The sequence below is a fragment of the Marmota monax genome, unplaced genomic scaffold, assembly GCF_021218885.2.
Source record: "Marmota monax isolate L192 unplaced genomic scaffold, Marmota_monax_Labrador192_F-V1.1 WCK01_AAM20220418_F8-fsc01185, whole genome shotgun sequence".
NCBI classification, from domain to species: Eukaryota; Metazoa; Chordata; class Mammalia; order Rodentia; family Sciuridae; genus Marmota; species Marmota monax.
In genome coordinates this window covers 57,266-83,545 of record NW_026694920.1, presented here as the reverse complement: position 1 = coordinate 83,545, position 26,280 = coordinate 57,266, and the positions used below count along the sequence as shown (strand labels likewise).

Sequence of the window (26,280 nt, the reverse complement as noted above, 5' to 3'; positions counted from 1 at the left end):
TAGGGTAATTGAAAATGGATTGAAATCTAGAGAGCCCAGACTCCCGCAGGATGGGGCCTCCTCCTCAGGCAGCGTATTAAAAGCCCCCCACCCCCGCATTCTTTCCATGTAACTTGATAATGCTGATAAAATCATTCATCATCCCGCCAGCGGTGCTCTCCTATTAGAGAATGTAACTGCAGGCTCCGAATCTGGCTGATCCTGACATGCTTTAATTAGGGCTTAAAAATACTGCTCGGGCTTCTCAGGCAAGGTGGGTGTGACTCTGCAAGGGTTTAACTCCTCCTTGCCCTGGCAGAGCAAGGCAGAGCAGAGGAAAATTCTGCACCTTCACTGGAAAATAGAAAGGCTGCCATCCACAGGCTGCAAACGAGGAGGCGTTTCTCCGACAGCACCAAGATGCGCAGGGATGAGGGGCGGCGGCCCACAGACACGCACGGCCCCGGACCCTGCTGTCGTATCCCGTGTTTCTTGAAGTTCCGCCTGAGGGCTAAGCTGCATATTGAATGTCTGAATGTAGGTATGCCCAGCCTGGGAGGGTGGCACCCCAGCCAGAATGCTCGGGTGTCTGCATCTTCCTGGCGCCCCCGGGGCTCCTGTGGGCACAGGACCATCCTGAATGCAGACGTGCGGATTTCCTCATTCCATGGTGAGGTGAAATGTGTGCACACACGTGCGGCGCGTGGAGAACCAAGACTTCCCAGCCGGTGTCCTGGGCTCCTCGTTCCTGCTGCTGTGCCTGGGACCCAGGACGACAGTGCTCACCACCCCTCCGGCCTCTGCAGCAGCTTCTCAGTCCTCTGCACCCAGTTCCAGGCAGGCTGGTGCTGGCGAGCCTGGCCCCGTGGGGCTGGGGGCTGCGGGCTTTTCAGCAGCGGGTTTGCCAGGTATTCCTGGGGACACTGGTTCTGTCAGAGCAGCCTCGCGGGTTGGTATCGCTTAGTGAAGGTCACGTGTTTCCTGGAGAGCTACATAGTCCACCCGATCTCCTTGTGCCTCGGTTCCCAGCACACCCTAAAGTTCACACTGGAGTAGGAGGCAGAGTTCCCCTGCACCTGCCCAGGGCCTCCAACTGTGGCTTTGCCAGTCCGGGGTGCACAGGTCACAGCTGGGCAGAGGAGCACGCCTGACAACCCACAGGTGTGATCAAGGAGAGGAAGCAGGGAGGGGGGTAGGACAGGAGATGAAAGGGCGGCCATTGTCAACCAGACTCCCAGGGGACTGTCCAGTCCGTCTGTGTCAGGGCCGACGTCCTGCCTCAGGTTGAAGATTTTAGTTTTCATAGATTGGTTTCGTGTCAGTTTCCAATGTATGAACCCTACTCCAACAACAAAGGTAGGTATGACTCTTCTCAACCATCTCAGTATTTATTCATTCAAAAAAATATTCGTTGAGACCTACGCCTGCCGCTCTTCCCATTTAGCTGTAGGGACGGAACACTGGCCTTCAGAAGGTTGACCCTGGCTTCACACGGTGTTATGTTCCCTGATAGGACAAAACTCAGGACCTGAGTGATCTGTGGTGTCACCTAAACCAAGAAAGAAATAGTTTTGAAAGAGTGATTGTTATGGTAACAGAACAAATCTTAGTATTGTTTTTCTTGTTCTCTTGGTTTTATAAAAGCATAATGTGCTACCTCCGAGGTCTCTAAACTTTAACGGAATTTTTTTTTTTTAGTATTTTTCTCTCTCTAGATCACTTGTCCTTACATTAATTAACACAAGTCTTATTCTTTCATATCTTGAATAGAACATTCACACACATTTATAATCACTTAAACACACAGCACTCTGTAAATGGATTGAGTGTGAATGACGCACACGGCACACACCTGGCGTTTTCCCAGTGGGAACCGTGAGGTTTTGTTAGCCAATTCCCATGATGTTGGATGTAGATCTCTTCTGTTTGGGTGTAATCAGCTCATGTTCAAGTTTTCGAGCACAGGACTGTGGTGTGGGCATGTGGTGGAGTTGTCAGATGCCCCGTCAAGCTGGGTCTGATCCAGGGGCTGTGAAGAGCCCCTCCCCAGCCTGGCAGCGCCTCTGCCGTGACTCGCCGTGATGTATGGAGGTGCCATGGCTTGTTATGTCACATCCGTTGATAACTGCGTGTAATTAATTTGATGCCATCTGATTCGGCAGCAGGTTAGACATTTACGACATAAAAAGTTGTCCATGCCCCATGGAGCACATCTGTTTAATGGCATAATTCAAATTAATTTCCAACAATTCCATAAGCGCTCCTGGAGCAGTTCCCCGACTGCCTGACGTGCCCGGCACTGCACGAGGCCCCGAGGGCATTCACTGGCAGCTTGGAGTCTGTGCGCGTGAAGCACATTTTCCTTAAACTCATACTTTTTAATAATTTTAGACCTTCAAAAGTACTGCAAAAATACTATTCAGACTTTCTGAATCCTTTCCCTGAGTCTCCAGGTATTAGGATCATCCTTCTTCATGAGCTAACCCTGTTGATGTGCCCGTTGACCACACATGGGCCTTGCTCAGAGTCCACCCCTCATCCCCAGAGCTCCTTTCCTGCTCCAGGACCCAGCCAGGGTCCCACGTGGTGGTCCTTCCTTTCTCCTCTCAACTGGGGATAGTTCTTCAGTTTCTGCTTCCCATGACACCGATGCTATTTTTCAGAGTACTGTCTTGCTTTTTTTTTTTTTTTTTTTAACAGAATGTGCCCCAGTTTGGTTTCCCTGTTTTCTCAGTAGGTTAAGATTAAGTGTTTTGGCAAGAACATCACAAATGTGCTGTTGTATGTGCAGCGCACCCTGTTGGGGTAGATGTGCTGGCATGCTCCTTCCCTGCTAGGGTTAGCCCTGCCTACGTGGCGAGGGTGGCACCTGCCAGGGTGCTCCACTGTTACTGCCTTTCCTTTGTATTTAATAATCATCTGTGGGGAGATAAGAATATTCAAGGGCTGGGATTGTGGCTTAGCAGTAGAGCGCTGGCCTAACACGTATGAGGCCCTGGGTTCGATCCTCAGCACCACATGTCCAACTACAACTAAAAAATAATTATTAAAAAAGAATATTCAAGTGTCTGGTTTCCTCATTAGCCTTTTTGCCCACTGACATCAGCACCCTCCAAGGTTCTTGCCTGCAGCCATTTGTACTGTGGGCTGGGCAGTGGCCGGGACTCGGGGTCTGCTTTCCACTCCTGTGTGTGCTAACTGGACTCCACGGTAAGGAGGGGCTCCGTGCCCACTCCAGTGTTCCTTTGTTTCGGCTTGGGTTGGTGGACGTGCGTTTTGCTCTGCAGTGGGCACAGGCACCCTGCTCACCTGGGCGCTCACCGCGGCCCCTATTTGGCTCTCAAGAAGGCTGCTCGGACTCTGTCTTCTTGGTTTCCTGGGATGTTGTTCCTCCTCCTCTTCCTCCTCATTCTAATTTGTCACAAAGCTCCGTCACTTTCCAGCACTCACATGAAGCATGTTTTAAAATTCCAAATGCCATGGCTGGTGCTTCTGTAGCTCGCAGTAAATCAACAAGAGGCAATCCTGTGTTTCTCTTGGAGTCTGCGTCAGACAACGATGACCCTAAATACGTCACTATAGTTTCTTATTCGGTAATTACTTTTAGCTGAGAGTATTTTCTATTGTTGTCCCACTTTGAATAACATGGATTTTAGGCCGAAAGACTATTTTCACATCATTTGCATTCCCAGAACCTCTCGGAGTGCCTTTCACAAGCGGGTTTTCAATGTGCATGACAGGGCTCTGGAGGACCAGAGGAGGAAGCCAGTTGGTTAGTAGGTATGTGCAGGCGGGTCCCTCTCTGCACTCCTGGTGTGGGCTGGCTGGAGTGTGGCTCTGGAGTCCCACTCTTGGGAAAGCGTCTCCCTCCTCAATATGCATGCACAACACCTGGGATCTTGTTCAGTAGCAGATTCTGATGCTGGGGGTCTAGGTGGGCCCCAGACTGTGCATTCCTAACAAACTCCCAGAGGTGCATATTCTGTTGGTTGAGAACCACACTCTGGGTGGCCGGATGTCAGGGCTCCAAACTGACCACCTCTACTACCTGCTGATGAGGCCTCTTGCCTGTGTCATGTGTCCTCTTTTAACCATAGTTTCATGGTCTGTAAAAGGGGAATGACCCGAGCAGCACCTCCTCCAGGGGGCTGCTGCAGTCTGCACGTGCTCAGCAACAGGGAGCCAGGGCTACCTGCTGAAGTCCACATCACTAACAGCTGGCCTGATTGGCTCTTTCCTTTCTCCTTCTTTCAGATACTGCTCGGTCCTGGAATTTGGGGGCTCACTATTTAGTCCTGCAGAAGCAGAACCTGTCTGAGCCCAAAACCCCTGCCCTGGCTGAGCACCTGCTTGGAACTGTGGTCACAAATCAGACACCTGTGCTGGTAGGAAGCAAGGTGAGGCTGTGCAGGAGAGGGGCCACCTGACCAGCCAGAGGGCAGTGGCTGGAAGTCAGCACAGAAGGGAGGACTCACCTGTTGTGTTTGCCGTGCTCCTTGGTGGTTTGAGGGATGAGACTGGAGGCTGAAGAGCAGCGGGTCCCTCTCTACACTCCTGGTGCCAGACCCTGCCCCTGAGTGTGGCACTAGTTCTCACTGTGGAGACCCAGCAGGGAGGGGCAGCCAGTGGCCACTGCCCAGGACTGTGGGCTCCTCTCTGGCAGAGCAAAGGCTGCTCACTCTGAAGAACAGAAAGGACATGGTGGTGGCCTCTGTGGCTAATGCATGCTGTTGCTGTGGCTTGGTCATGACTTTTCCTCTGTGAAACTCCTGTTGAAATTTAACACCCTGGGACACCGTGAGAGGTGGCACCAGGTGAGACCTCAAGAGGTGGTTAGGGCTGTGCCCTCATGAGTGGATTAACCCATGACGTGATTAATGGATTAGTGGACGATCTTGAGAGCAGGTCTGCTATAAAAACCAATATGGCTCAGCCACTGGCACCTCTCTCAGGTGCGATGCACGGCACCACCGCCGTACTCCGCCGTCCACAAGCCATCGCCAGATGCAGCTCCTTGAGACCTTGGACCAGAACCATGAGTCAAGGTAAAACCTCTTCTCTTCATAACTTGCCCATTCTGTCTCGTGTTATTAGCAACAGATAATGGACTAAGGTACCTGGCCTTTGCCTAGGCGCCTCCTGGGTCCTTGCCTCCCGGGTGCTACCCTGGTGAGTGCTAGGCTTGTGGGTTGGCGGTAGAGACCTGCTCTGAGATGGAGGCACATCCTGTTCAAATCATGTCGCACTAAACCAGGTGGGGGCCACTCCTCCCCTCTGGCTGAGAACACTGCCTGCGTCCTGGTGTCTGCAGTGCACAGACACTAATAACCAATCACACACGTGTGTGGGGCATGGGCCAAGGAGCCTGGATGGAATGGTTGGCACTGTCTGAACCTGAGCTCAGGTGAGTGCTCTTGGGCACTGGGTTTTGCCACTAGTAATGTTGATGCAGTGTCCTGTCTCAGTGTCCTGCTCTGACATGCTTGGTCTGCTGTCTGCTCTGTATCCTGTTGTGTTTTCTGGCACCTACAGGACAGACATGACACAGCCAACTCACTCAATATAGCAGCAGGTGTGGCAAACAGAGCAGGCGTTGGGGTGAAATCAGGTTCATCTTGGCTGTTGCTCTGGGACCATCGGGGCAGGCCGTCTTCAGACTTGTCCCTTATCCTCTTGGAGCTGGGCTGTCCTCCTCTGCTGATTGGGGGTGTAATTGGTCCCTCAGGGAGCCACAGGGACCAAGAGCCAGTGTGCAAGATCTCTACACAGAGGCTCGGGTCCGCGGGGCTAGTGCCCACGAGGCTCGGGCCCGTGAGGCCATTCCCTCCAGTGCCTGTGGATCAGCAGTGAAAGACAGAGGGTCTGCGTGCTGGACTTGGGCGTCAGGGAGGACAAGGCCTGGTCTCAATCAGTGCTTCTCTAAGGGAGGGCCCAAGGACCATAGGGAGGGGTGTCTGAGGCTGCACCCCGAGAGGTTGCCAGGTGTAGTGGACAGCAGGGGAGAGATGAACATTCCCCATTTATTAACTGAGCAAACAATTCAGTTCCTGGCATCAGGGACTCAGCAAGGAAGAGGACAGTTGAGGCTCTGACCTCTGGGAGTTTGTGCTTTAAGGCGCAATAGGCAGTTATCTAATAGAGGCAGCTGCCTCAACCAGGGGACCCAAGAGGGTCAGGAGAGGCATCTCTTAGGATGGACCCTGACTAACGTGACCGCAGCCTGGGGAGCCAGCGAACGGGTGCTTCCCCCAGAGCCTGGGTTCAAGGCCAAGTGGGAAGCAGCTTGGGGTGCAGGGCCGCCCTGTGCTCCCGTGGGTGCACACTCACCCGGCAACTGCTGCCATGTGGACGTCTGTTCCATATGTGGGTCACCTCTAGGCAAAGGCAGAGTGGCCCAGGGAAAAGGCTGTGGCCCCGGGCCTCATGGAAGTGGGCACTTGCTGCCTCTTGGAGGACAAGTTACTTCCTTCTCTCATTTATTCAAAGCCTCAATTTTTCATCTAAGACGTGGGAGAACGTCCTCTTACACAGCTGTGAGGAGCATCATGACTCCCAGAACCTGCACAGTGCTCCGAGCACAGAACCTGCTGAAGTGTGCACACCGCTCGTCCACGCGCACTCGTGCCATTTGCATTTAAGGACTCAAACACGTGTGTGTGTGTCTTGTGCTGCCTGCACTCGGGTGCACCCTGCCACGCACTCTCAGCCCTGCAGCTGACGCACTTCTTGAACCACAGATTCAATTAGAATTTATGAAAGAAACAAGGCAAAGGAGACAAACATTCATTAAAATCTGATCATTTCTTGTTTCCACTTAGGGCTGTTTTTTGGAGCCATCTGGGAACAATTTATGGAAGCCATAATTGTGCATTAAATATTGCGATTTGTTCCAGACTCCATCTATGAAGTAAACAGTGGAGAGATTTACTGTACAGTCAGCACATCGGGCAGCCCTGCAGCTTTTCTGCCTTAGACACTTCTTCGTCCCCACGGCTCCTTCTGGAACCCGTCAGACAAATAGACGCGGGGCTTCCGCAGACATACTGAGCAGGAACCAGATGGCCTGTGTGGCAGCACCTCTGTCCAGAGACCTCGGGGTGAGGTTCGTGGAGAGGGATGTGCTGGTTTTAACTGGGTTGAGTGTCCCTGGGCCCCCTGGGGAGGCAGTGGCTGACCCTGGGGAAGAGGAGAGTGAAGAACAGTGTGGGATTGCACCCCTATATCTCAACTGCCACCAGCAGGGGACTTACCTTCCAGGGCTTGGCTTCTGGGCAGCAGGTGGCTTCCCACTGCTCCAGGCGCCCTGAGCTGTGGGGACACGTGGAGGTGAGGCGGGGTAGAAGTGGGTCAGTCTCTGAGTGGTGTGGTCTGGCTGCACAGCCGGCTGCTGGCCTGAGGTTCAGTGGGAGAGCTGTCTTCTCAGGTGAGCGCACAGGGAGAGTTGTGCCTGCTGAAAGGCAGGATGAGGAAGGGGGGGTCTCGGGAACTTGGGAGAAGCGGCTGTGGAGAAGGAACTAGCCTGTGCTGCGTCTGCGACGAGCTGCCAAAGGGCCAGAGCCTGCGGAGTGCCGGGTGAAAGAGCGAATGACGGCCGGCCGACACACGTGGCCCTCGGTCCCCTGCCGATCCTTGCATATCTTTTTGCTCTGCATCAAGTGGTCTGGGCGAGCACTTACTATCCAAGCAGCTTCTCCTCCCCAGCTGTTTCTCCGGCCCATTTCTTCTCTCTCCCACCCACCCATCCACCCATTGTCCTGGTCTCTACTTGTCATCAGCAAACGGGAATTCAGGACTAAAGGTGACAGGCACATGGGAATGGACGCTCCTGTTTTCTGCACAGTGCCTAGTGTGGCTGTCCCCTTGTGGCCTTTGCTCCGCAGGCACTGAGAAGAGGCCAGACAAGCACACAGTTTGAGTGACTCTTGTGCAGAGGGGATGTTTGCCAAAGACCAGCGACTGTGCACATTTCCTCTCTGCCTCATTCCCATGGAGTCCCACCGCCTTGGAGCAAGAGGATGCACTGTTCTACCACCAAGTGGGCCGGCTAAAGTCAGCTCATTCTGCTCACATCCAGCTCGGAGAAGTACTTGGGGCTGGAGGAGAAACAACACTGGACGGGGGTGGGGGGGGTGGGGGACACTGCTGGTCTAGGGAACTGGGCAGGAAGCGGGCGCCACCACTGAGCCAAGTGCACCGGTGACTTGATAAGGGGGCAGGGGGATCTCACCAGATGACCTGGCAGGCCTGGCCATCACTGCCCGGGGAAGCCTGCTCTGCTCTCCTCCGACACCCTGCCTGGAGGGGCGAGACATGGAGGCCCATGGTGGCCAGGAAAGGCTTTCTCCAGTATGGCTGAGGGCTGCCATGCGTCTGTTAGCATTTCCAAACCTCGACCAAGTCCTGGGCACCATCCAGCAGCCTGGGAAATTGTGCCCTCACAGAGTGCTGTGGCTCTAACGAGAGCAGCATCCTTCAGAGTCAACTGGGGCACCAAGTGCACCTCCTAAAGAGTGAAGGAGAGGGCTTCCACTTTGCTAAATAAATACAACTTAACTAGAGTTTTCAGTATATATGCCTGTGTGAGTCTGTGTACACATCTACCTGGGCGTAGAAAACACTCTAGACAGCAATACGATGCCACAAAGTAACAAGTTATTACACTTGGTGCTAGTTTTTCCCTTTATTTCACACCTCCAAAATTTTTCTATAATTAACAAAAAGAAGCGAATATCATGTTGAAACCAACCTGAGGAAGAGGACTTCCCATGCTTACACCAGTTTTGAGAGAGACGTTGTGCTGAGTGAGCCCAGGTTCGCGGCTGGAATTTCTTGATTCCAATGCCAACCTGCCTCACCCAGGTCCAGCTATACCTTCCCAGGGCCTCAGCCTCCCCCACGGAAGAGTTATAATAGCCCCCACTCAACAATATTGTTACAGCTGCTAGAAAGTTAAATTTCATACTTATGGAATGAATCGTTCTGTGTCAAACATTGTTTATTAACGTATTGGTGATCCATTAAGCATTGCAGTGGTGTCCAGCCCCTGGCCTATCAGGCTGAGGTAACTAGGTGAGCCATTAATGGAGAACAGGGATCCATGTCCACTGTTTTCCTTCTCCCTTACACGAAGACTAAAGGCTGAGGGTGATGTGTAAAGGAACCGGATGCCATGAGACCATGGCCTTGCTCAGCATCTGGGGCTGGACTGTGCAGCGTGTCCTTGGCTCCTGTCTCGGGCAGGCAGGGCCAGTTGGGGTCACCTGAGGCTGCTGGCTCTGTGGCCCGGCCTGGCTCCCATCCCTAGAGCACCGTTCCATGAAGTCCCAGGAGCTCAGGCCTTGCCCCGTCTCCCACGCTGACCTTCCTCCTGCCCCTTTTAGCCCTGCTGAACCAGCAATGCGGCTCTGTGGGAGAGAGCCCCTCTCTAGGGCTGCTCTCAGGGACCTCTGTGCATCCACGCTTGCTCTGCTTTCCAACTGGGCTTCCCAGGTCCAGGGGATGCACACCTAGGGCTGGCAGATCTAGATTAAAAAGAGGGAGAGAGGAGAAGAAAAAAGAATGCCCAGTTAGATTTGAATGTCATATAAGCCGTCAATACTTTTAAGGATAAGGGGCAAACTTTAAAGTTACTGATTGCTTCTCTGAAGTTCAACTTTGACTAGAGGCTTGAATTTTATGGGCAGCCCTATGTGCAGCACAAATCCTGTGCCCCTGAGAGACGCAGTTATGGAGCCCGTGGACGTGTGGGGAGGGAGGGAAGGGGAAGCGTCCACCTCAGAGGGCGGCTCAGAGCTAATCTAAAGTGCGGCTTGGCAAACACCCACCTGGGAATGCAGCCATGCCCCTTGTTTGCAAATTGACTGTGGCTGGTTGCTCGGAGGGGGGTCGTTGAAACCTCTAATACCTGGCCCTTTCCAGCACAAGTGTGCTGACTCCTGGTTTTAGATGTCAGTGAGCAGGAAGGCATGGCAGCTACCCAGAGCCAGTCCTGGGCTACCCAGAGCCAGGACAGGTGCTCAGGCCTAGTGCCACCGGGGATGTGCTAAGCCTTGCTGTCTAAGCATCTCATCTAAGCATCCCGGACTCCCCAGCTGGGGCCACAGACAAGGCAGCAGATGGTGAGTGCATCAGCAACTGAATGCACTCCCAGGACAGCCAGGCAGCTGGTGAGTGACCCCGAAGGTCTTCAGAGTCCAGACCCCAAACCCTCTCATCAAGTTAATAGTCAAACAATGAAGGAGCACTTACTGGTCTTCTCACCTGAGATGACCGTGGGGGAAGGACCTCCAAGAGTGAGACAAGGTCCTTGCTATTTAGCATCTGAATCTGGCTCAGTCTCCTGAGAAGTAGCAGCAGGCTATGTAGGGTGGATGAAGTGTCCCTTATCCAGGAAAGGCTCCTTGAGGTCAGTTTGCAGGAGCCAGATGAGTAGAACAAAGGGTGTGCGTGTGTAGGGCCAAGGCACATGTCCTTCCAGAACGCCCGTCCTGAGCAGTGACTGCCCCTGGCAGGGGCTGGTCTGTTCTTCCCCAACCCCTAGGTCAGGGGATTGCCCCTCCTTCTCTGACCCACAGGCAATACACATCTGAACTGCAGGAATATGCACTGGAGCTGCGGCCAGCTTGCTGTCCTCGCAGGAGGGCCTTTGGGTTGAGTGAGCAGCTCAGCCAATGCCAGCAGCCAGCTGTGGACTCTCTGGCCCAGGCCCGAGGCGAAGGTCTGCTGCTGGGAGTTGGGAATGTGGCTGCTTCGGCTGGAAGAGACGCCTGAGAGAAAGGGACAGATGGGTTAGGAAGGCCAAAGGGTCAACAAGCAAGTGACAACATTTCAAAGAAGGGCACTGCAGGGAGGTCAGTTTCCTGCTGTGAGCGCACAGGTGTCACCATGACCACTTGTTGGAAAGTGAGGGATTCAAAATGGCCAGCCACTTCCTGGTGGTTGCGCAGCACACCTCCCCTCCTGAGAGCCTGCATGTCCAGGCCAGAGGGCATGGCAGGATGGCCTACCTCCAGGTTGCCTCCAAGAGGCTCTACACGAGGCCAGAGACTCCGCCGACACCTTTTCTCTGCAGTGCACATCTTCAGGAGCCATCTGCACCGTCTGCAGGATGTCACTCAAGCCCTCCTTCACTTGTTCCTCACTGTGTACTTAATGTCCTTCATTCCAGATGTTTAGATGGAGATTCTCTATGACCCGATGGCTTACAAAAAATGCAAACAGCAAGCCAAAATCTTATCCAGAATCCCAGTATGTGAAACAGATAAGAGGGAGACAATGGCCTTCGCTCAGTGACGAGCTAGCATGCATAGGCACAGGAGGAGAGACAGCCTCTTGAATGCACGGGCCTGGGGAACTGGTTGCCCACATGTAGAAGAATGAGACTAGACCCTCATCTCTCACCCTGCACAAGAATCAACTCAAAATGGACCAAAGACCTGGGACTTCGACGAGAAACTATGCAACTCCTAGAAGAAAACGTAGGGCGGACACTCCAGCACATAGGGACAGGCAATGACCTTCTCAATAGAGTCCCTAAAGCTCAGGAAATAATGCCATGAGTTAACCAATGGGATGGCATCAAATTAAAAAGCTTCTGCACAGCAAAGGAAACAAGTAAGAATATGAAAAGAGAACCTACAGAATGTGAGAAGATCTTTACTAGCTACTCTTCTGAGAGATGGTTAATATCCCCAAATGGTGGGAGAATGGAGGAACATTGGACTAGGCAGGGGAGGGCAGAGAGGGGAGATGGCATGGGCAGGAAAGATGGTGGAATGAGACGGACAGCATTACACTAGGCACACATAGGATTGCGCGAATGGTGTGACTCTATGTCATGTACAACCAGGGAATTGAAATGTACTCTATCAGTATACAATAAATTGACATGCATTCTGCTGTCATGTATAATTAAATAGAATAATCTAAAGAAAGAAAAATTTGATTTTCTTTCTTTTTAAATGGGGGCTGCAGTTGTGGCTCAGCGGTAGAGTGCTCGCCTAGCACTTGCAAGGCGCTGGGTTCGATCCTCAGCACCATATAAAAATAAATAAAATATAAATAAAGAAAATAATTAAACACGAACTAAAAAAACACTCCCCAATCTAATTAATAAATGAGCAAATGAACTAAGCAGACACTTCTCTAAAGAAGAAATGCAAATGACAAATAAATACATGAAAAAATGTTCAACATCATTAACAACTAAGGAAATGCAAAAATCAAAACTACATTGAGATTTCATCTCACACTTGTCAGCATGACAATCATCAAGAATAAAAATAATAATAAATGCTAGAGAGGATATGGAGAAAAGGGAACACTTTTATACTGTTGGTGGGACTGTAAATCAGTACAACCACTAAAGAGATGGAGGCTCCTCAAAAGACTAGACACGGAACCACCATATGGCCCAGCTGTACCACTCCTTGGCAATAATAAGAATCAAAGTCATCTTTCTGCAGTGATACATGCATACCCAGGTTGAGAGCACCACAGTTGACAAGAGCCAAATCATGGAACCAGTCCTAGGTATCCATCAACTGATGAATGGATAAAGAAAAAGTGGTATACATGCACAGCGCAGTTTATTCAGCCATAGAGAAAAATGAAATTATGGCATTTGCAGGAAAATGATACCATCGTGTTAAGCAAAATAAGTCAACCTCAGCAGATCAAGGGCCACATGTTGTCTCTCATACACAGCAGATAGAGAGGAAAAAGGAGAAGAAAGAAGGAGGCGGACCTCATGAAAACCCAAGGGAGATGGGGAGGGCAGAGGGGAGGGAAAGAGGATGGAGGGTTAATATCCCCACCTGATGGGAATGTGGAGGGACGGGAATCAATGGGAAGGGATGTTGGCCAAAGCCTCTTATCACATCGTGTGCATATGCATGAGTATGTAAAACAAGTCCCACTGCGATGTGCAGCTATCATGCATCAGTGAAAATATGGGGGAACACCCACTAAAGTTCAAAAACTCAAGTTGCATTTGTATGTGTGTCTTCAGAGCTCTCCATAATCTGCAGCACCGTGGAACTCCTGGAAGGGGCTGGCGACCTGTGCCCACAGGGGGTCCCTCCTCCGTTCTCCCTACGCCCACTCCTGCTCATCCCCTCCCATTCCCACACCCCAGGTTGGGGTTGGATATTCCGCTTATTTCAGCTGAATTTGCAAATGAGTTTCCCAGCAGCCACGGGTACTGATGGTGGATTGTGGATCATTCCTCTCCACTCGCCCCTCCTCTCTGGATTCTGAGTCTGGCACCCAGGATGTCCATCTGGGTTCAGAGTCTGGAAGTGTGGAGCAGCAGCACCAAGAGAAAGGAGAAGGGACCCCAGCTGCATCTCAATGCTCTATTCATCCTGAAATCAAGACTATGCCAGGCTCCGGGGATGGCGCTCTCTTGACATCACCCCCTGCAAGCCTGCTGAATTTCAACCGCTCCCAAACTGGGTTGCATATGAACCCACCTTCACATCTCTGTTACCATTGGCCCTGAATCTGTGGCCACAGGAAATGGTCCAAGCCTTGCTGTGTGCCTGCTAAGCAGGAAGAGGGGGTCTCTGGTTCTCTTGCAGTCTTGACTTCCCCTCCCTTCCATGGCATGGTCAGTTCTTAACACTGTTTCTCAAGAATTGTGGGTTTCAAACATTTCCCAGAAACGTCCTTTGAGCCCTCTGCAGCCCACGGTATCTGTCCTAAGGCCTGGTGTTCCAGCTAAACTTGCACTTTGGATCTGACCTTTCACCGTGGAGCCAAGGTGACCATGGCCTTGCATCTGGAGGCCATGCTCAGGCCACACGGGCATTGTCAGCCAGTGCCATGGACCATTGTAGTTCATCCCATAGGAGCTCTGTGGTCAGCCGAGGGCCCAGCTCTGCACACGCATGCCTCTTTTGGTCAGATGTTTTCACTGTTGGTGTGTAGGTGTGTTTTGAGCCACGTGCGTGCTTTTCAATGATCACTATTACATCTCTTCCTCTACGTCTCCTCTTTTGTTCTTGTTGTCGAGGTTCTTAGAGTTCTTGGTTATGGTACTGAGTCAAGTAATATCCCCCCCAAATACATGTTCAAGTTGTAACTCCCTGCACCTGTGCCTTTTTTTGGAAATGGGGTCTTTGCAGAGGGATCAAGTTAAGATGTGGTCACACAGGGGTACAGTGGGCTCTAAAGCAAAGATGGGTGTCCTTAAAGAAGAGAGAAGCCTTCTAGGCAAGGTGGCACATGTTTGTAATTCCAGAGGTTCAGGAGGCTGAGGCAGAAGAATCACGAGTTCAAAGCCAGCCTCAGCAATGGCGAGATACTAAGTAACTCAGTGAGACCCTGTCTCTAAATAAAATACAAAATAGGGCCGGGGACCGGGTTCAGTGGTCGAATGCCCCTGAGTTCAGTCCCTGGTACCAAAAAAAAAAGAAGAAGAAGAAGAAGAGGAAGAGGAGGAGGAGGAGGAGGAGGACAAGGCTTGAGCCCAGAGACAGGAGTAATGCCAGCGATGAGGAGGCAGAGCAGGAGTGAGATTCTAGTAATGTCAGCAAGCGCAGAAGCAAGGACAGGGACACATCCTCCCGGATCCTTCAGAGCAAGCCTGGGCCTGCGGATAGCTTGATTTCAGCCTGTGGCCTCTGGAGCTGTGGCAGAGTACACCTCTGCTGTCTCATGTTGAGACACTCTGCTGTGGCAGCCCAGGAAACCAGTGTAGGTGTGTGCTGCATTGAACTTCCCGCCCAGCTTTGTGACATCTGTCAGTTTCATGAATTTAACAAAATTCCATGTTGCTTCCCATGGATATTATGGGTTGATCAAAACCGGGAGCCATTCTCTTGGCCAGGCTGGGACCTGCTGGGACACGTCTGATGTCCCTGCCCTGGGGCCCCACTGGGGGCCACACTGGCGAACAGGGCGTAGGCCCCTAGCTTTGCCTCTCTATTCTAGGGAAGTGAAGCTCTTGGTCTGCGTCTGTCGTCTGCCAACTCTTCCTGGGAATGACCTCTACAGGCCGGTGACCAGGGCACGCAGGTCACAATGTCTCTTTCCCAAGTTCCGCTCTGTGAACAGCACTGCAGAAATCCCAGGGACAGAATACTCTAGAATATATTGTAGAAAAGTGGAGAAGGAGAGGTCAATACTGAAAAATGAGCAAATGATTTTATTATAGAACATGGTGTTTGAAACAGAACATATATAAACATAGTAATTCCACATGAAGTTTACAAACTCATGCAACAATATCGTTCAAGCAATAGAACTGTATTGTACATAATGCATATGGTGATTCAGGAGGCTGAGGCAGGAGGATTGCAAATTGGAGGCAGCCTTGGCAACTTAGTGAGACCCTATCTCAAAATTAAAATAAAAGGGTTGAGGAATGTAGCTCAGTGACAGAGCACCCTTGGATTTAGTCCTCTGTATACCCCTACCCCCCAGAGTTTACAAAATCAGTGCATTAATATTATTCTAGCAATAGATTTATGTCATAAATATTATATGTGATATAATCAGAATGGAACAGCTGGACTGAGATTTGAGCACTTGGGCTACAGGCCTTCCATCTTCTCACTTGGAAAGGGCCATGAACTTTAATAGTCTCCAGTTTCTATTACTGGTATGTAACACAGTGTCAGAGTGTGTTCAGTGAAGACAGTCCTACTAGGCATTCTTTAACATATGGTTTCTGTAGTCAGATGAATTTGGGAAACATCACATATCATATTCTCCTCCTGGAGATTCATAATTCACATTGCAGTATTAAAAACTACAAAAAACTGCAGTAAATAAACCTACTTAAACTGTGTTTAATCAGTGATTTATAAGCTTGCATACGCACAGGGCTCTTTTGTTATTTAATACCTATTATGGTCCTACGGAATTACTGCCCTGAAGGATCCTCCCTGGGAAATGCCGTGGTGCAGTGTTCTCATGGATTAGGACCAGGCTCTTTGTTTCTAAAGCCCTCCCTTTGCTGGTACAGCTCAGTTGCAGGGGCCTTGGTCAATGTGGGGCCAGGCGTGAGGGCACCAGGCAACGCTCCTTTGGGACTTTTGTCAATGCAAACAGATTAATTGAGTAGAGGTCAATGGTAATTCCATTGAGAAAGAATTCTATCAGTGGTAATGGTTTTTAGAAAGGCAAACATGGTACCCAGTTTAAGCCAATATTAATACCTTGAAAGTTTGAATTCCTTCTGCAAAATAATTCAATCCACATCACTTTCTGATTTTCACTGGGTGGGCTAAAAAGGAAACGTGAGTCTGCCCTCCCCCCACCCCGCCCACGTGCTGACCTCTGAGAGGCAGAGCCAAGCTCACCTGTTTCCTCAGCAGGAAGCTGGGGAGTTCTTTCTCCACTCGTGGGTGTGTCCATGGGAGGTGGGGAGTGGGGCTCGGTCAGGCCAGAAGTCCACTTTGTTGGAGCTGAGTGCGTTTGTGTGTTTGCCTGTGTCTTCTGTGTGCTGGTGACAGTCCAGGTCAGGACTGACCAGCCCAATGCATAGAGAGATTCAAAACAAGAAGGCTTCAAGTGTGCAGGAGGGTGCCAGGAAGGAAGGCCCAATGGGGTCAGAAGTGAGGGCAGGGGAAAGACAGCAGTGGCTGGCGGATTCTCTAGAAGGTGGACACCTGCAGTCTCGTCTATCACTTTCCTATATGCGGGGAAGGAGGAGGGTGATGAGTCATGGGGTGCCCACCTTAGGAACGGAACTCACTTCTTACATCTCGGGGAACCTCTCCATCTTAGGTATCCCTCAAACATCGCTCAGAACATGCATAACAGTCGCAAGTGTTGGCGAGGCTGTAAGAGATGGGAGCCCTTCCCACACGCTGCTGCAGGGAATGGAACACGGGGCAGCCACTTTGGAAAACAGCCTGCAGCTCCTCAAACGATGGAACAGAATTAGCGCACCACCCACTGATCCACTCTGCAAACGCACAACAAACTCATATGTACACTTCATAGCCACATTACCAACAGTGGCCAAGAGGTATGTCCAACCCAAATGTCCATCAGTGAATGGATAAATATGCTGGGGTATGTTTGTGTATTCAGATACTGTCCAGCCATAAAAGGGATGTAGTGATTCAGACTTTGACACGGAAGTACCTTAAAAACGTGCTAAAGAAAAGAAAGAAGCCCGTCGTTAAAACCAAACATACAGTATGATTCCATTTATATGGAAGTACTCAGAGTAGGCAAATCTGTAAAGAAAGAAAGTAGTTTGAGGTTGCTCAGGGGCTGGGTCCTGATAGCTGAAAGGTGCAGGATTTCTTTCTGAGGTGATAAAGAATGTTCTAAAATCCCTTATCTAGAATACTGCTCCAAACGCACTGGACCGTACGCCCTGGGTGAACAGCTGGCATGCACATCTCAATCAAGCTCATTTTTAAAACAAACAAAGTCCATATGTTATGGTTAGATGTGAAGTGTTCCCAGAAAGCTCATGTGTGAGACGATGCAAGAAGGTTTGGGGGAGAAAGGACTGGGTTATCAGAGTCTTAACCCAATCAGTGAATCAACCCCCTGATGGGATTAACTGAGGGGTAGCTGAAGGCTGGTGGGGTGTGGCTGGAGGAGGTGGGAATTGGGATGTGGCTTTGGGGTATAGATTTTGTATCTGGCAAGTGGAGTGTCCCTCTCTCTCTCTGCTTTCTGATCATCATGTGAGAAATGTCCCTCTGCCACACTCTTCTGCCATGATGCCGTGCCTCACCTTGAGCCCCGAGGAATGGAGCCTGCTCTCTATGGACTGAGACCTCTGAAACCTTGAGCCTCCAAATAAACTTTTTCTCCTTTAAAATTGTTTATGTTGGGCCTTCTAGTCACAGCAGCTAAAAAGGAGCTGGCTGAAACACCGTACATATCTATAGCGTGCCCTTTAAGGGCCTCTGTGTTAGGCCCAGGGGACAAAAGTCGAGGATGTCAAAAACCCCAGTCCTTAGAGGAGTGCAGGTGGGAGCCCAGGAGAACACCTGCCCACATGCTCAATGGCTGCACTTGGGAGCAGCACCAGAAGCCTGGCACAGCAGCTCTTGGCACACCCACGCCAGGCTGCGCGTCCACCCGTGGGGTCGGAGTGTCCACGTCCTCTCATGCCCTGACTTTGGGGACTGGGACTTCTGGGAGCAGCCCTTCAGCTCCTGCCCTACTTCAGCTGAGAAAGGGGCTGGAGGTGAGGGCGGCAGGAGCTGAGTTTCCCCTGAATCCTCGCCGGCTTCCCTCCGCCCTCCCGCCCTGGCGACTCCTCTGCTCCGTGCCTGGGGTGTTCTGCCTGCCCTCCCTCCGACTTCTCAGGAGAGCATGTGTTCATCTCTCCTCCAAGAGGAGCTCCTCAAGGCCAGGCTCCCCGAGAATGCGTGCAGGCTCAAGGGCAGCGCTGTGCTTGGAACCCCGCGGAAGGGGTTCATGTGTGCATTTCCCCTGTAAGCTGAAGTGTGTGTGTGTGTGTGTGTGTGTGTGTGTGTGTGTGACCACTCAGATTCTAAACTACAGAACGTTCAGACAGGTGGATGTTCCGCACACATTTGAAGGCCCAGCCAGTTCCCACACTGTCTATCCCAGAAAACAGCTACAGTTCACCCCCCACCAATCTTTAATTTTTGTGTTTCTTGCCTGCTTGAATTTCATGTTCATTTTCAGGCCAATTTTCTGTCATCTCAAATTCTAAGTTATTGGTACAGCTAATGGAGTCAGGATGGTTCTTGAGTACAAAGATGTCACCAATAGCTGACTGTCTGAGGGACATGCACTGTGAGCGTGCTCTCTGGCTGGAAGCACAGATTGACCCAAGTTATGCACACACAGAGGTCATCAGGTAGGAAGGTGAGAGAGTGATTGATGGAAGCATGGAGGGGTGGGGGGTGTGGGTGGGTGAGTGGATGGATGGATGGATGGATGGGTGGATGCATGAAGAGATAGATGGGTGGGTGGACGGATGGGTGGGTGTGTAAGTGTATGGGTGGGTGTGTGGATGGATAGATGGGTGGGTGTGTGGATGGATAGATGGGTGGGTATGTGGGTGGATGGATGGGAGGGTGGGTGGATAGATGGATGAGAGACGAGTGGATGAGTGGATGGGTGGACATCGGGTAGCCGGTAGGGTAGTGAATAATAGGTAGTTGGGGGTACCGGTGGGTGGAGAGCTGATTGGCCAGGGTGATTGGCCAGATGAGTGGGGGGAGAGACAGATTCTTAAAGCCAGAAGGAGCATAAGCTAAATGCCTCCTTTTGCCTGTGAAGTCCTCTTCTCTAGGAACAGCCACGAGGACACTGGAGCATGCCTTCCTTGGTTGGAAGCTCAGCTTCGCTGCTGCGTTGCTGAGACTCCTGGCTAGAGGATTCACTGTCTTTGAGAACTCACCTCCTTATCTGTAAAATCAACATAATAACAACATTCAGAGTTTCCTGAGGAATCAGGGGGTCATTAACACAATGTGTGAGTGTTAATAAGTTCTCAAAAGTGATAGTGGTTGTTTTTTCATCACTGCTCTTTACAGTTGAGTGAGGGATTGTCCAGAGAAGGTTCAGGGATTACCTGAGTCTCACGCGGTCTGAGATCATGAGAAATGAGGTCTCTCTGATTCTCAGGCAGTGCCTCTTCATTCTAAATAATGAAGTCTCTCCGGGTCAAGAATATTCAATGACCAAGAAAACCAAAGAAAACAAGCCGAGGTCCAGGGCTGACCACTGCAGGAGCAAGGGTGCACCCGATAGCTAGGGCTTGCAGGAGTTTCTTCATTTGTTCTGGCCGCGTTCCTTGAGGGCAGCCACATGCCCAACTGCTCTAGGTGAGGAGGTGCAGCAGTGGGTGGGGCCTGGGGGACTCCTGGAGCCAGCAGCTTCCTTTCTTCATGAGCTTCCGTGGAGGGGGTGGTCAGGATACAAAACAACCAAGTAAAAAATGTACACTGTTGACTCCTGCTGGGTGCTAAGGAGAATAAGGAAGTGCCACACCGTCAGCGAGTGCTCTTGGGTGTGCACGCGTGTGAGTGTGTGCTGGGAAGGAGTGATTTTAACATGGCAGCCACAGGAGGGGAGAGATAGAGGAGCCAGGGAAGACGCACAGGAAGAGCTTAGGAGGACTTGGGAGGCCTTAGGTTCCATCAGGAGAGGGACCTCTGTGAGCAGTAATACCTTAGGTTTTCAGCAGGTACGTCTCTTGTCTTATTTTTTTTTTCCTTTTTTGTACAATCACTTGAGGTAAGGCAGGTGTTTGGGAACCAAGACTGCAAGAGGTCACACTGGTCCTTAGGGAAGCCATCAAATCTGTTCAATGCCACTGGAACCGGGATCACAAAGCCAGGCGCCTCACGCCTTGCTCCCCTGGCGCCGCCTCGTTGGACTCCACTGTGAGCGGTGAGGTCCGAGGTCTTCCCTCCCTCCCAGGAAGGCCGGAGCTCCTTGGACGAGGCTCCTGGTCAGGATGCCTGGGAAGGTGGGCAAGGGCATGGAGAACCTTCCAGAGCTGGGGGCTCTCGCTGCTCCTGTGGGATAGGGGCTGGGAGGAGGTAGAACAGGCCTAGTAGTCTGTCCCCAAGACGCCCCTGCAGACCCTCACTCCAAGGCACCTATCTCGGATGGCCCACAGGGAAGTCCAGTTTCCTAGAGCTCTCTCCAACTTTCCCTCCAGAGCTTAATTCCTTTAAAAAACATATCCCACCCTTTTGGGCATAGGGAGTGTGTGTGAACTGCACAGCCTCTGGGGCCACCTTGGCCCTGTGCGGGGGAGCTGGGATGACTACCCGCCAGGGCCCCGTGGTGTGTGGGGGGACTTCCTTCCCTGAGCCATCTTCTATTCTTGTTGGATGGATTCCCTGTACGATCAAATTCTGAGGCCCTCCCTGTGGGTCCAGCGGGGAGGAGGCTGAGCCACAGGAAGCATTTCTACTGCCATGTGGCTTTTTAGGAAGGAGTTTTAAAGTGAGTTTTCTTTTCTCTCCCATCCCTAGACCCTCCTTCCCTGATGTCCCCCGTGGGAGTCTGCATTCATCCTTCCATGCAACGCTAATAGAAATTCAAGAAGGAGCTAATTCCACTTTCCTCCTGAATTTTCTTTGAAATTCAGACTCTGAAATAACACATCTTGAAGACATTTCACAATCTACTAAGAATGCAATCATTTTGATGCAATTTACTAATAGTAATATTTTCAGGGAAAGAAATTCTGTCTTACAGAATGATCAGTCTATGGACTGGCCTTTGCTGCAAGGAAGGATGGGCATTGCATTTGAGAGATTGCTCTCACCTCCTCCTGAACACCTGCAACCCACTGGCAGAGGGGGCAGGATCAGCCAAGGGGAAATCCACCAGCACCACTCAGTGGGAGCAGCCCCCTGCCTCAGCCCAAACCCCTGGTACAGGGGCCATGGAAGAAAGGCTCGCCACGCTCGCTCTCACAGGACCTCCGCTCATGGACACATGTGAACTGGATTATGCTTTGGGGCACTGATGAAGGAAAAGTGGGAAAAGGGGCTGGAGGGAGGAGGGCCCGCAGGAGCAGCAGGGTTGCCTCCTCGGCTTAGCAGAAGAGGAGGACTGGGGAGCCCCCTCCTTTGTATTTGGTTTGTCCTCAGCACTGCTTACATCAGCAAGAAGTTACTGCTAATGGCTACTTCAAAAACACGTCACCTGTTCACAAAAAAAGATGGCTGCGATATAGGGTTCATACCCCAAAAGGGTAAAAATATAGCAACACAAATTAGAAAGCAAGAACCTAGAGAGCTGCAGGAGAGAGCCTGTGAACCAGGATGGGCAGCACCCTCGGAGGGAGCAGTCACTCGGAGTTTTCCAGAGACGGAGAAAAAACAATCGGGAAATTTCATGTCATGTTTTCCATTATGAGAAAATAGAAAGGATTTAAGTTCCTCAGAGTTGACTGAATGTTTTCTGGCAGTAAATTATTAACATAAAAATGCACAAGAATTTCAACCATGGAGCATCAGATAACACAGGGAGAAAAGGCCTGAATGATGTTTTTACTAGAGACTTAAGAGCTGTTTTCTTATGACAGCTTCTTGCAATAAGCCCTGATGAAAGGCCAGTGCAGAGCATGAAAGTGTAACTCAGTAAATAAGATGCTGGAAGAGGTCACCTCAACGTGCTCCAACTCTGTGGCTTCTGTCTGATACGACAACATGATCCAAAGGTAAAATCCAAGCCACGCAGGAGAAGGGAAGGGGCAGCCCGGGCCCGAGACTAAGCATCACTGGTCTTGTTTGGCGCTGGCCACGTTCCGGGTGGCTGGTGCCCTGGCACTGGGGACCACAGGGGCTGGCTGGCAGGATCTGAACTGCTCCTTCCTTCCAACACTGAGGCGCCACTGAGCAGTGACCTGGGGGTGGCTGCTGGCCTTGGGAGGCTGTCACAGGGAAATCCGAGCTTTTCTTCGGGACCGTCTTTGGAACTGGTCTAGCTTTCAGTGTGGTCCTTCATGAGCTCAGAGTTCAGTACTGAATGGAGTCTTCGGAGACGATGGGGCCTGGAAGGTCTTCAGTGTGAGCAGTGGATGTCACCGCAGATCCAGGGTGGTCTTGGAGATGCTCCCTGGAGTGTGTTGGAGCAGCTGAGGGCACTGCAGTTGTCCCAGCGTGGCCTAGCTTAACGCCCTGGCTGGCTGGCGAGCTGGTGGGTGGCCACCCCTTGTGTGTTGCAGAGAGTCTCAAGGACAGTGGCTTCAGGCTTGCCATAATCCAGCGTGAGTCCCTTTTCCTGGTTGTGGTTGGATCTTTTGAGGTCACTCCCAGTGCATCATAATAAACCTGCGTCATCAGTGGTTGGGGGGTTGATCTTCCTCTGTATTGTGTTGGGGACTGTTAGACTCTTAAGGTGTAAGTTCATGGCCAAGGAAAGGAGAAACCTGAGCTGTGGTCTGGTGTCCCCTGTCCATTGGGTCACCCTGCCTGTCTCTTCTCCTCTGTGTCACTGTTTTAGATGGAACTATTGACAGAGCCCTCTGGCTGAGCTGAGGAAGCTCCCACTGTTTTGGGGGTACTGTACGCTTTTGTTTTTCAATTTGTCTCAGGTTACTAAATCACAGCACCGCAACTACCTCAGCTACTGACACTGAAAGAATACCAAGCTGCTGGTTCAGAGGCACTCCAAGGTGGCCTCAGAGAACACCGAAGGAAAATGACTGGGATGCATTTTGCAAAAGCTTCCTGCGAGTCACCAAAGGGTCCCATTCACAAATGTTCCTGTGTCGGCTGCTCTTCATTAGAGAGAGACTCCCTTCAGCGCTTCTCTGTGACCACAAATATGAAGCCGCTGACCACGGGCTGTTCTCTTGAGGAGAATTCCTGTGTGCCTTGCTGAGTCAGCAAGCAGCCCCCCAGCAGACCCTTGGCCCAGAGACAGCAGAGGGCCGCACATTTATCAGCGCTCTAACGAGGCCTCAGATTCTTCTTTCCTTGCCAAAAAGAACAAGAGAAAATGCAGCCTGGTCAAAGAGGCAGAAGTGGGGAAATCCCTTCCCTCAGAAAAACGAAGTGCATGAGTTTCCAGCGAGGTCTGGAGGCTGCAGCTTGCGGATCTGGTCTGGGTTCATCCCACTTAAATATATTCTTTTGGTGTTTGCCCAGATTCTTACTCAGGCCAGCATTTTGGCTGATGGCCTTGAAGAAGAGGAATGAACAGGACATTCACGTCAGCCTGGGGACAGCGGCTTCTGGTGCTGTGGCCACAGATCCCCATGAGCACAAGTCCCTGCAGTGCCTGGTCCCCGCACCAGGCACCAACTCTTCTCCTGGAGCATGACTCGTGGTGCTCAGCTTCTGCCATGGAATTTAAACTCTGTGCCATCAGTGTTATTTTTTCCTCCAGCTAAAAATTTTTAGTCATCAACGTGGGTGGCCCTTTACAACATAATAGCTATAAGAATGTGACTGATTTACAGAATCCAGTAGACATTATCACCAAAGGAGTAAAATGACGTTTGCTTCTAGACGTTTGTTGTTACAAGATGACTCAAGCGCCATCCTTAGGTCGCTAGGTGATATCTTTGGAGGTTGCTCATAGCTTTGGGAAACACGTCGGCACCAATTTGCTTTTATCAGCTCCCTCAGATTTTCCCTCTTTCTGCCTCTGGAAGGAGGCTTCATGAAACCTTCCCAATAGTCCTCCTCAGGATTGCTTTGGAAAGGAAGCCAACATGGCTTCATGCATGGGTGATTCCACAGCTCGGAGCTGAGGGGTCAGGACAGCCACTCACACTGAGGATTGTGGGGGTTGGAGTTGGTAGATAGGGGACATGTACCCTCCTCCTCAGGACAGCAATGTGACTCCCTCCTTAAGATTTGGCTGGGTATCTAAGATGCTCTGGTGGGTCTAATACCCAGCCAGACTAGCGGGGTCTAATACCCAGCCAGACTAGCGGGGTCTAGGCTATGCACAGAGGAAGTGACATAAGTGAGGCCCTGGGAAGGACAGTACTCCATGAAGAAGTGACATCAGGCAGACCCTGACAAGGGGATAGGGCTCCGTGAGTGTGTGGTTGACCTTGTGCTCAGGGTGAAATGATGCCGGAATGCAGAGCTGCTGTCTCCACTCATCTCAAACAAAAATAGGCACATCCATCCACACCCCAGCTCCCACCGGCAGGTGGAAGATTTATTTCCTAAGTATGGTCAGCGTCGCTCTGTTTGCACCAGGGCATCCCTGTTCTCTGAGCATGCTGTGCAAGCTCTTGGGTAAGGAGACAGGGTGCTGCCAAGATCCCTCTGGGTTCTAGATGGAGTTGCCCAAGTGGAACTTCTGCAAGGCTCAGAAACGCAGGTGGTCTCCAGCTCACAGAGCCTCTGCCCCCTCCGTGATGACAGCTTGACATCAAGATGGAGTGCTGTGGGCCGGATGCTGCCAGCTCCCTGGGACAGCATGAGGGGTGGCCGTGCCAGAAGATCTGTGTTTGGGCATGCCAGCTCCTTTGCTGGAGATGACTGGTGCTTTGTGTTTATTGGAATATCATTTCCACGTTGTTGTTGTTTTTTAAATTAAGTCAGCTATGTTGAGCTCCCCCAAGTTCTTGGTTCCACAGACCAAGGAGTAGTAAATAGCAGGAGTGTCACTGAACCCTACAGTGGGGAGCTGGGCTCTGGTCTTGTTTCTTGAATGGACAGGAAGATGGAGCAGGCAGAAACTCATCTCTCCCAAGGTACAATGAGAGAATTAGTTATTCAGAAGAGGAGGGATTTGGCCATCGAGGACAAGAAGTGGGGAAGGCCTGGGCAGTGGGGAGAAGGGTGATGTTCCTTTGAGGACCTTGGCTTTCTAGGTACAGAGCCATGAGGTGAAGACCTGGGGCCAGCTCCCTTAGTGGTGGTGCCAACTGTAGAACCCAGGACGTCCTCCATCTCCCTGCGTGTATTGTTGTGCTGTAATTCATAACAACTCCTCATGTTTCCATATTTGGAGGCTGGCCCGGGCTTGTATCTAGATGGCCTCCAACGACTGTCCCACTGCCTGAAGTCTCCATTGGCTCCAGCAGCTGTTTCCCCATGGGGTGGGGGTTGCCCCTCAAACAGAGCTTGAGGGTTGAAAGTCTCCATGACTGATGTTGCTGTTAATCTGAGACAGGACGACTTGGTGAGCATGCCGACTGTGTGTCGCAACCCGCCCTTGGTGCCTCCAAGCCCGCGGGTGGAATGTGCGGTGCCACATCAAACCCCCTGACTATGGTCCCCAGTCCGTGATGGGCTGCAGATGCTCCAGCCTGCGTCCTCAAGAGCCTGGAGCCTCTGCCTCCTGGGGAGTTTGCAGTTTTGACCTCTAAGGGCTTCTTGCATTCTCCTTGAAGTCGGTGGCCAGGCTCTGGGGTGTCCTGTGCCCTCACCTGCCCCCTGTTCGGCTATTCTGGGTGGTTGCTTTCTTAGCTGCTGTTTTGGGGTTTTTTGTCTCTTAAAAATCATTTCTTCTTTAGCTTTCTCCATTAAGTCAAACCAGCTCTTTAAAAAAAATTCTTCTAGTTTCATTAAATCTGGAAGAAAATCAGTAAATTCTTTGAAACAAAATCCTTGGTGATATTTATGAAAATGAGAAATCATTGACTATTTCCTTCTTCTCTGTTTTGCCACCTTGAAGCCAGGTCGCCTGGCATGTCTCCAAGGTCAAGGTGCATGGCACTGTCTTGCCAGGAGCTGGGGACAGATCCTTTTGACTTATATCTGTGCACTGGAAGACTGCAGCTGCCTTTTGCCAGGAGAGTGGAAGACGGCTTCACAGGTGCAGCCAGCATCCTGGGCGAGAAAGGCAAACCTGGCCCCAGCCCTCCTTCTCAAGGAGAGGACTGTGGCAGGGCAGGTGTGCAGGTGGAGACTGTCA

The 26,280-nt window shown here is 51.2% G+C and overlaps 2 long non-coding RNA genes across 4 annotated transcripts; one reads left to right on the top strand and one right to left on the bottom strand.

The window, feature by feature from the left end:
- The first annotated feature begins 438 nt into the window (after positions 1-438).
- On the top strand, positions 439-25,510 carry LOC124081086 (uncharacterized). Of its 3 annotated transcripts, XR_009225201.1 has the most exons (4): positions 439-516; positions 4,234-5,024; positions 16,714-16,957; positions 20,919-25,510. It is a non-coding gene; the product is annotated as an uncharacterized LOC124081086 (long non-coding RNA). The 3 variants fall into 3 exon arrangements; XR_006847945.2 differs by lacking the exons at positions 16,714-16,957; positions 20,919-25,510 and adding an exon at positions 6,873-8,094; XR_006847944.2 differs by lacking the exons at positions 16,714-16,957; positions 20,919-25,510 and adding an exon at positions 6,798-8,094.
- On the bottom strand, positions 8,650-10,520 carry LOC131423512 (uncharacterized). The gene is made up of 2 exons (XR_009225200.1): positions 10,240-10,520; positions 8,650-9,500 (listed from the first exon to the last, which is right to left on the bottom strand). It is a non-coding gene; the product is annotated as an uncharacterized LOC131423512 (long non-coding RNA).
- Positions 25,511-26,280: the final 770 nt, after the last annotated feature.